Raw genomic sequence first — 8,280 nt, 5'->3', positions numbered from 1 at the left:
CAGTACCTTTTGTCCAGTTCTTCATCTGAATGGTGATAATTACAAGGATTTGGCTATGCAGAAGACAAGAGGATTGTCCTTGATTTTTTCAAAGTTAAAACTTCACTAGCAGAAAATCTTGGTAGAATAAAGCCCATATATCTCTTTGCACTTCTCTTCTTTGCTAATCTTCTATGATTTGAACAAAATGGATCATTCATAAGTAAAAGTCATGTCTTTTCTTTTTTGAAGATAAAAGTGAAGACCTTCAGCCAGCTCTTCAGTGCTACTGAAAGCGCTGCTCTTGGGGATCTAAAAGGAAAAGGCCATTATGTCTCCAAGGCCATAAAGACCATTGCAGTCTTATAATCTCGTTTATTAGGTCTCGGGCTACAAAGATTTATTTTCAATGTTGATGGAGACAGTGGTTAAAATATTGTTATGAGATTTGAAGGAAATTCTGTGAAAGTAATTGACATTTTGGTGCACTTGATTCACACAGAAATTGTACAAATGTAACACTAAACTTAAAATCAGCTGATACAGGCAGAACTTTGCTTTGATCCACTGGACTATGGCTCTTTTAATAAACCCGAACAAGCTTATTGTGGTGTCCCATAAATTCTACATTGTCTCACATTTCACAAAAAAACATTTGGACACTGCTAATAACTAGTATACTTTTCATTACTTCAATATGTACTTGAACAGATCTTGCTCAGAGGAAAGCACAGTCTAAGGCTAGCACTTTATCTAGGGAGTATTACTCCCTGAAAACTGGAAAGAAGGGATCATTTAATTAAGACTGGAGTTTTGTTCATAAAGCTCTTACCTTTAAAAATGTGTGTAGCTTTGTTTTATGAACTAAAAACACTAGGTTTTTTTGTTTAAATGGGAAGTTAAAAATATTTTGACCTTTCATGGCAAGTTTGAGTTTGATGCATCTGTATCTTTTGGGGGATTGAACTACTGAAAAGAAGAATTTTTAAAGTTGAAACCCACCAATTCAACCTTTAAATTGGCAGCCTCAGTGTTGATTTCAGGCTGAGAAAAATTAAAATAAGATTTTTATTTCCAAGGTAGACTATCTTGCCATTCTCAGTCATAATTCCATGTTAATTTATTGCCCCTGAGTAACTCATCTGTTCTTCATCTATGTGTTCTTTATATCCAACTTCTTTGTTACTGGCAAAATAAAATAGAAATACAGAAATAGCTTGATCTTTATAGCTTCTCTTCATACCGTGTCAACAGATCAAAACTGCTTTTGGGCTTTTAATGAGGGGAGAGCTTAGAAGAGACAGAGATCTTAAAGCATATTTTCTGGCTATGTATTAGTGTTTCTCATGTGTTAAAAAAATGAGACAATCAGAGTGTTTTACTGTCATGCTTCTCAGTTAAAAAGTATCCCACATATTATGACTGCTCAAGCCTTTTGTCTTAGGAGCTTAGATCTCCTTGTATCTCTCATTATCCCCCTGCAATTTCACATTTTATTTTTCCCAGACAGGGTGATTGTCGGGATGATAAAATACAGGATATGCTTTAACCAAATTCAAATCATCAGCTGTTGACGCTTGTTCCTTTATGTAAGACCATCTGCTTCTCTGGGCACTGGCACCGGAGAAGCCAGGACCATGATTACAAACATGTTGGCATGTATGTGGAGACAGGGAGGTGGAAATAGGTGGGCTATGGGGGAGTGGTGGGCCTTGTAGGGGACAAGCGCAATCTACCGGTGTGGAGGAACAAGTACATCCACAGGGTGGTGGTACTGAAGAGGTTAAAGCGCCAGCTACTGGCGCGGTGCTGCCGTGGGGAGTGGGGCATTGGAAAGGAGTACATGGATGCGTTGGGGATGAGGGGGGTTGGAGGGGAGGGGGACCGAGAGGGTTTTTTTGGTTGGGGGGAGGCGGAGGAGGGGGACGGTGGGGGCGCGGTGCCGACCGGGCTCGCACGGGCAGGCCGGGGGGCGGAGCCGGCGGGACGCGCGCGAAATCTTCGCATGCTGTTTCTCCACGCGGCGCCTGGTTCCGCGCTCGCTCCCCGCGCCCCTCAGCCCCGTGCGCGCGCACACCACCGCCCAGCTCGCCGACGCCATGATGCAAAAGCTGCTGGCATTCCGCGCCCCGTTCCTCCCTCCCGCTGTCCGCGCTCCCCCGCCCCCCAACGCCACTCCAGGACTCCCGGGGTTTGTCACTCCCAGGGGATCTGGACCTGGATGTTTTGGATTCTTGCTTAGATTCTTGGAGAGTTTCATCCAAACTGGTTATTTGGTGTTGCAGCACCATCAAAATCAGTCTCCAGGCAATTAGTGCTTCGGCTGCGTTTTTTTCCCCTCTCTCCTTTTGTTTCCATATATGGTGTCCAATTTTTTCCCAGTCTTGTATTTTTAAATTGTCCGAGACCACTTCGCCGCGGTTTTCTAGCCATTTTGCAAGCGATTTTGCCGACTTTTTATCTAAGAGGTGTCCATGTTCAATAATAAAGTCTTTTAGCTTGCTGTATACAAATTTTTGAGGGGTTGATAGCCAGAGGCCCATTGCGAAATTACTTAGGCTTCTGTTAGTCTGCAGTTGGTTTTAAAGTTGTTTTTGTGAGGGTGGGAGATGGGATTAGAGGTTTTCCCAGTGCTCACCTTTCTCGGTGCGGTGGCCATCTTGCCGTGATCTGGGGTTCAGCCGGGAAGGACCAGCGGGACGAAAACGCTTCTCTCCGCGTCGTCTGAGCCCTTGTGGCGTGTGGGAGATTTTCTTAAGGTAAAAACCTGTACCGTTGCCCCACGTTTTGCGCCATTTGCCGCTGTCCGAAGAGGGGATGGGACACGAGGAAGGGTGCAAGTAGAATCCCCTATTCACGCGTGCACCCTGTCTTTTGTCAGCTCGGGCGGGGAAAGGGCCAGAACATAGGGCGGAGCATGAGACAGACAAGCAGGGGAACAAACCAGGATCGGGACATGGACAAAAGGGGGAGGAGTGGAGGAAGCAGGGAGCAGGCAGCAGGCAAACTCATGGCAAGCCTGGGCAGGACCACTATGTAGTGTGAATACAATGAAACCACATAATAACAGTAAAGTCTATATGATAACTGTAAGGTCCATATAATAAAGTCCTGCCAATTGCTGTATGCTTTTCTCCATGCCTGGAACTGTTCCCATCCTGAATCTTGCTCCTTCACACCTGAGGAATGGCACTGACTACAGGGATCCAGTTGGATTCTACTCTGGTGTTCCTGACTCTCTGAGCTCTGGCATTCAGCCAGTTCTTGATCCACCACACTGTCCATTCATCTAACCCACAATTCTTGAGCTTACCTATGAGGATATTATGGGAGACAGTGTCAAAAGCCTTGCTGAAGTTGAGGTAGACAACATCTGCTGTGCTCTTCACATCAACCCATACTGCCATGTCATAAAAACATTACTTTAAAACCTGAAAATCGGTTTTGGGCTGGTTTTCTTGGATATGTGAGACAAGAAAGTTTCACTTTACAAATTAGAGGTTGTTTGTATTATACTTATCCTTCATTTTAAAAAAACAACAAACAGAGGAAATGTTGTCCAGTTGTAGTACTTGCATGTATCTTTAAACACCAAAACCCTATAGTAACATGGTTCAACTACACACACTTGAAAAGATTCATAGTATGGGAATATTTTCAGAGGAATTACATCTGTGGGACAGAAAATACTTTGAATATTGAATTGTAGCGTTCTACAGATATTGGTCCACACAAGTGATAATAAATTGCATGCAATTTTTTTTAAATGAAAATTAGATTTTGACAAATCATTTAAGTGTATAGTCAATTTAGTCAAACATTTGTATAGAACATTTTCAGTACTGCTGCTGAATGGCTGCAGAAGCACCTTAACTATTTAATTATAAACAATAAAGGCCCCAGTACTGATATCTTTAGTTAGATCTTGAAAATTAGGTATAGTAGTATAAAAGGGAGGACTTTTTTTGCTTTGTTTTTTTGGTTGGTTGGTTGGTTTGATTTTTTGCTGAAAGGGGAAGAGCTGTAACCCCTCTTAGGCAAGACCCAGAAGGACCACTCTACATGCTGTCACAGTGTGACACAAAATGGACCCTTATTAAACATGGACGCCGGCTTATAAAGGGACCCTTCTGGAACGAAGGGTGGAGACTGGGGGGAGTATTCAGGAATGACCAATCACAGCAACAAGGGGTGGAACTGTCTGAACATGAACAAATGGGAAACTGTCTCTGGGGGGAACTGCTGAAGCAGGGTAGAACAAATAAGGAAAGAGCTTACAAAGGACCAATAGGAGAAAGGGTAACAGGGGTACAGTGAAGGGAATTATACACCTTATAATAAGGCATATTATATTAACAATAAAACAATTACTCAATGGAGTAAAAAGACTGGAAAACAGACACTCTCGTAGTCACAGCAGTCACATTCAGCACACCACGGCATAAGTGCACTCTGAACTGTTTTCTTCTTCTTCTGATTTTTCCTCACTAAGTTTTCTCCACCATTCATATGATTCTCTCAGGGCACTTCCTACATTTTGTTTGGGGTTTTTTTGTTTGTTTGCTTTTGTTTTTTTTTTTTTTTTTTTTTTTTTTTATTTTGTGTTTTTTTGTTTGGGATTTTTTTGTTGGTGGTGGTGGTGGTGTTTTTTTACTTCTGTCTGTATTGTTGTATCCTTTTGTCTGGACTTCTTCACATTCATTGACCTGGGTCCTTTTCTATACCTATATTGATATTGATGGTACCCAACTGCAGCATTTAAGCTCCTCAGAGGTTGGTCACTGGTCAGTTGAAAATATGAATAAAAATGAAAAAAAAGGGGAGGAGTTTCTTTTTTAAGTGTTCTGCCTAAATGAAACTTTGTTCTAAAGAAGATTAATCCAAACACTGAGAATTTTAACTTTGCTTCTCTTTTGAATGTATCTCCCTAGCATTAGTTGTTCCATTTCAGGACATTGGCATTCATTCTTCATCAAGGAAAATATAGTCTGTACTAAAAAATGAGACTACACATGCAGTTTCTGTACAGTTCTCTTATGGTCTTAAAGGTCCACTAAGTTATACAGAAGCAATTTCCCTGCAATCAACTGTCAAACACTATGTAGTTTTAATCTAAAACACAACAATATATGAATATATTTGTTTCTGGTTTCTGTCCAGAAATAGGCATATGTAAGTCCATATGACTTTCAAGAGATTCTGTAATCTAAGATCTGTAAAGAATATATAGGTATAAGAGACTGGTTGTTTAAAAGTGAAAAGTCCAGAGGCTAGTTAAGTTGATGCTTGGTACCCACCTTTGCCAAAAAGAAAAATAAACAAAATCAGACGAGCAACCAGAGGATTATTGCGTGGGAAACATAAGCAAAAGGGCTTTCTTGGGAGTCCCCAGGCAGATGGAGAAAGTCAGCCAAGGCATCATCAAGCACATTGTGCAGCTTTATAAAGTCACTTCCAAACTAACTGGATGAGCACTGCCATCAGATTTATGAACGCTCATGGCACAAACCCTAAGCTGTCACTTCTGAGCATGTATGCTATGTTAAGCCAAAACTGGAAGTCTGTTGATATGAAATAATAAGCAGCCTTTATGGAAAGTCCTATGGACCAGTGAACATCCCCTGCTGAGTCAACCCTGCTGAATGTCTAAATCACCATAAGTTTTAAGGTTTTCAGAATTAATTCCACAACCCATATTATTTTTATAATTGTTTTTATATTATGATTTAGCAAACTGCATTATTCTTCTTAAAATACTGTTGTGGGGTATGTTCTATCATTAACTTTTTGATCTAGTATATAACAAAGATTCATTCTTTAATTTTGGTCACTAATAAAACAATAACCCAAATCCTCCTTTCTTGTTTCCAAAACTTTCTCATACTAAATATTCTGTCAAATAAACAAGACAGTGAAGTGAAAAAGGATGTAGCAAGAAAAAAGATGTAGCTTCCAAGTTCAAAAAATGTAGATTGATCAATAAGGAAGTGTGATGTACTGGAGAGGAGGGAAAGAAAGACATATTTCAGTACAAGTCAGGAAAACATAAAAAGATAGGGAAACCATCGTTTTCTGGAAGACATCAGTTTTCTTCCATGGGTAGAGGTGAATAAAGTTAGAATGGAAACTTCAGAAAACAAAAGAATAAAGAATAGATATTCAAATGCTATTTGCCAAAATACCATTTACCTTTTTGCAATTCAAAGAAACCTTGTCTGTTCTGTAGCATAAGAAGTATTGCAAGCAATGATGCTTCTGAGAAGAAAAGAAAAACCACAGAAATATGCTTCATGTTAAGAAAAATTTGAACATAATTTCTCAAAGTGACATTTCATTAAAATAATTATGCTAAATCTTAATATTATCTATTTTGCTATGATCGGCTACTGTTAAGACTAGACACTGTACTCTCATTCTTATTTTAAGTAGAAGAAGCTGACAAGGCATTGTGTTTCTTAGAAGCAGAGAAAAGTCACCAAAACCAAGGCAATATGACAAACAAACAAAAAAAACCCCGAATACAGCAATTTCCTAGACACACTCTACCTTTCTGTCTCTGAAGAGGAAAGGACAAGAGTGTTTATTCAAAGCAATGTTTTTTAGAAAGTTTGATTTACACAAAATTTCTCAGATTTTATGGTAATAGAGGAAGGGAAGCAAAGAAATTAAAGGAAATTGTTGTGTAAAAATTACTCACTTTGTTTAATAATCCAGAAGTTGTGAAACTAAAGCTATCACAAAGCTGTCTGTAATACTCAAAGGAAGAAGACTAGTCAGTATTTTCAGTTTTCTTAGAGTATACTGACTGAAAAAGAAAATATTAATGATGAAAACCAAATCTGTTTATTTTTAACTACTGTTTATTTTTTTTTTAAATAACTTGAGTAAAGGTTTTGTTTCAGTTCTTATTTAAAAGGTAGTTTAAAAAGCACACAGCAGAACTATATATCTACTGAAAATGATGATATATTCAAATTATCTCTGTTTTTTTAATTGTTAGTTTCTAGCATAAACCTGTGGTCAACATGATTTCATAGAAAATGAACAACATTTTGCATCTGTTTACCATCTTGTCTCATATCAGCTGCAAAATATATACTGAAAATTCTGGAATAATAATAATCAAAGCTTCTGAAAAGCAAAGCCCCTTTTAAATTGTGAATCAAATTGAAAATGAAGTGACTCATTTGTGTGGTTGCTTGTTTTGAGGGTGAAGGAAATCACGTAGAGCACACAGAATAATTTTGCAAAAAAATCTTTGAGTGGTCACTGTCTCTTTTTTTCTCTGGGAAAAACTCATGCTGCATCCCTTAGTAATATTTGGGATATGTGGGATGCTGTTTAGGTTTTATTATCCCCTACAAAGAGAATTTCACATCCTCACATAGCAATTTGTTCCAGTACTCAAGTGTCCTAACAGTCACAGAGGTTTTCTCCCTTGATAATTAACCTGCATGTTCCTCAGTATAGCTTAAGTCTATAACAGCTTTTTAAGATTTTGTAGACTTATAAGGTTACTTCAGCCAATATCCTCTTCTATTTGAATAAGACAACTACTTTTTCTCGGTATGGGCCATTCTTTTAGTCCTATTTCACATCTTTTACCATTGAATTTCTCTGATTTCTTCATGTTCACATAGTAATCTGGTCTGTATCATCACTATGGTACAAGCCGTACTGTTGAACTTATACCATTTTACTCATAATTTCATATACATATAGATATAAGTGTATGTACAATTGTATAAAATACATTATTATATATCTACACTTTCTTACTTTACATTTAAAAATATTGTTTATATTATGTTTCAATCAAACACTATTTTTAAGCATGGATTGGGATGTTCAGTTTTAAATATTAAATATTTACAGATTGTAGCTTTGTCTCCTTATCACGTTTTATATTTTCATATCTTCACAGATTTTCATAGAATCAGAGAATCATAAACTCATAGGATGGTTTAACTGTGGGCAAGGACATCTTTCACTAACTAGACCAGGTTGCTCATGGTCACATCCAACTGGCCTTGAACATTTCCAGGGATGAGGCACCCACACTTTCACTGGGCATCCAGTTCCAGTGCTTCACCACCTTCACATAAAAGAATTTTTTTCCTAATATCCAAACTAAACTACCCTTTTTCAATTTAAAGGCATTACCTCTTGTCCTATCATTACAGACCCTCATAAAAAGTCTCTCTGCATCTTTTTTTATAGACCCCCTTTAGGTATTAAAAGATAATGATTATTTCCCCAGAGACTTCTCTTCTCCAGTATGAATAGCCTCATCTCTCTCAG

The sequence above is a fragment of the Neopelma chrysocephalum genome, unplaced genomic scaffold (genome assembly GCF_003984885.1).
Source record: "Neopelma chrysocephalum unplaced genomic scaffold, ASM398488v2 Primary Assembly neopelma1_22b, whole genome shotgun sequence".
Lineage (NCBI taxonomy): Eukaryota > Metazoa > Chordata > Aves > Passeriformes > Pipridae > Neopelma > Neopelma chrysocephalum.
This window is presented reverse-complemented; position numbering follows the sequence as displayed.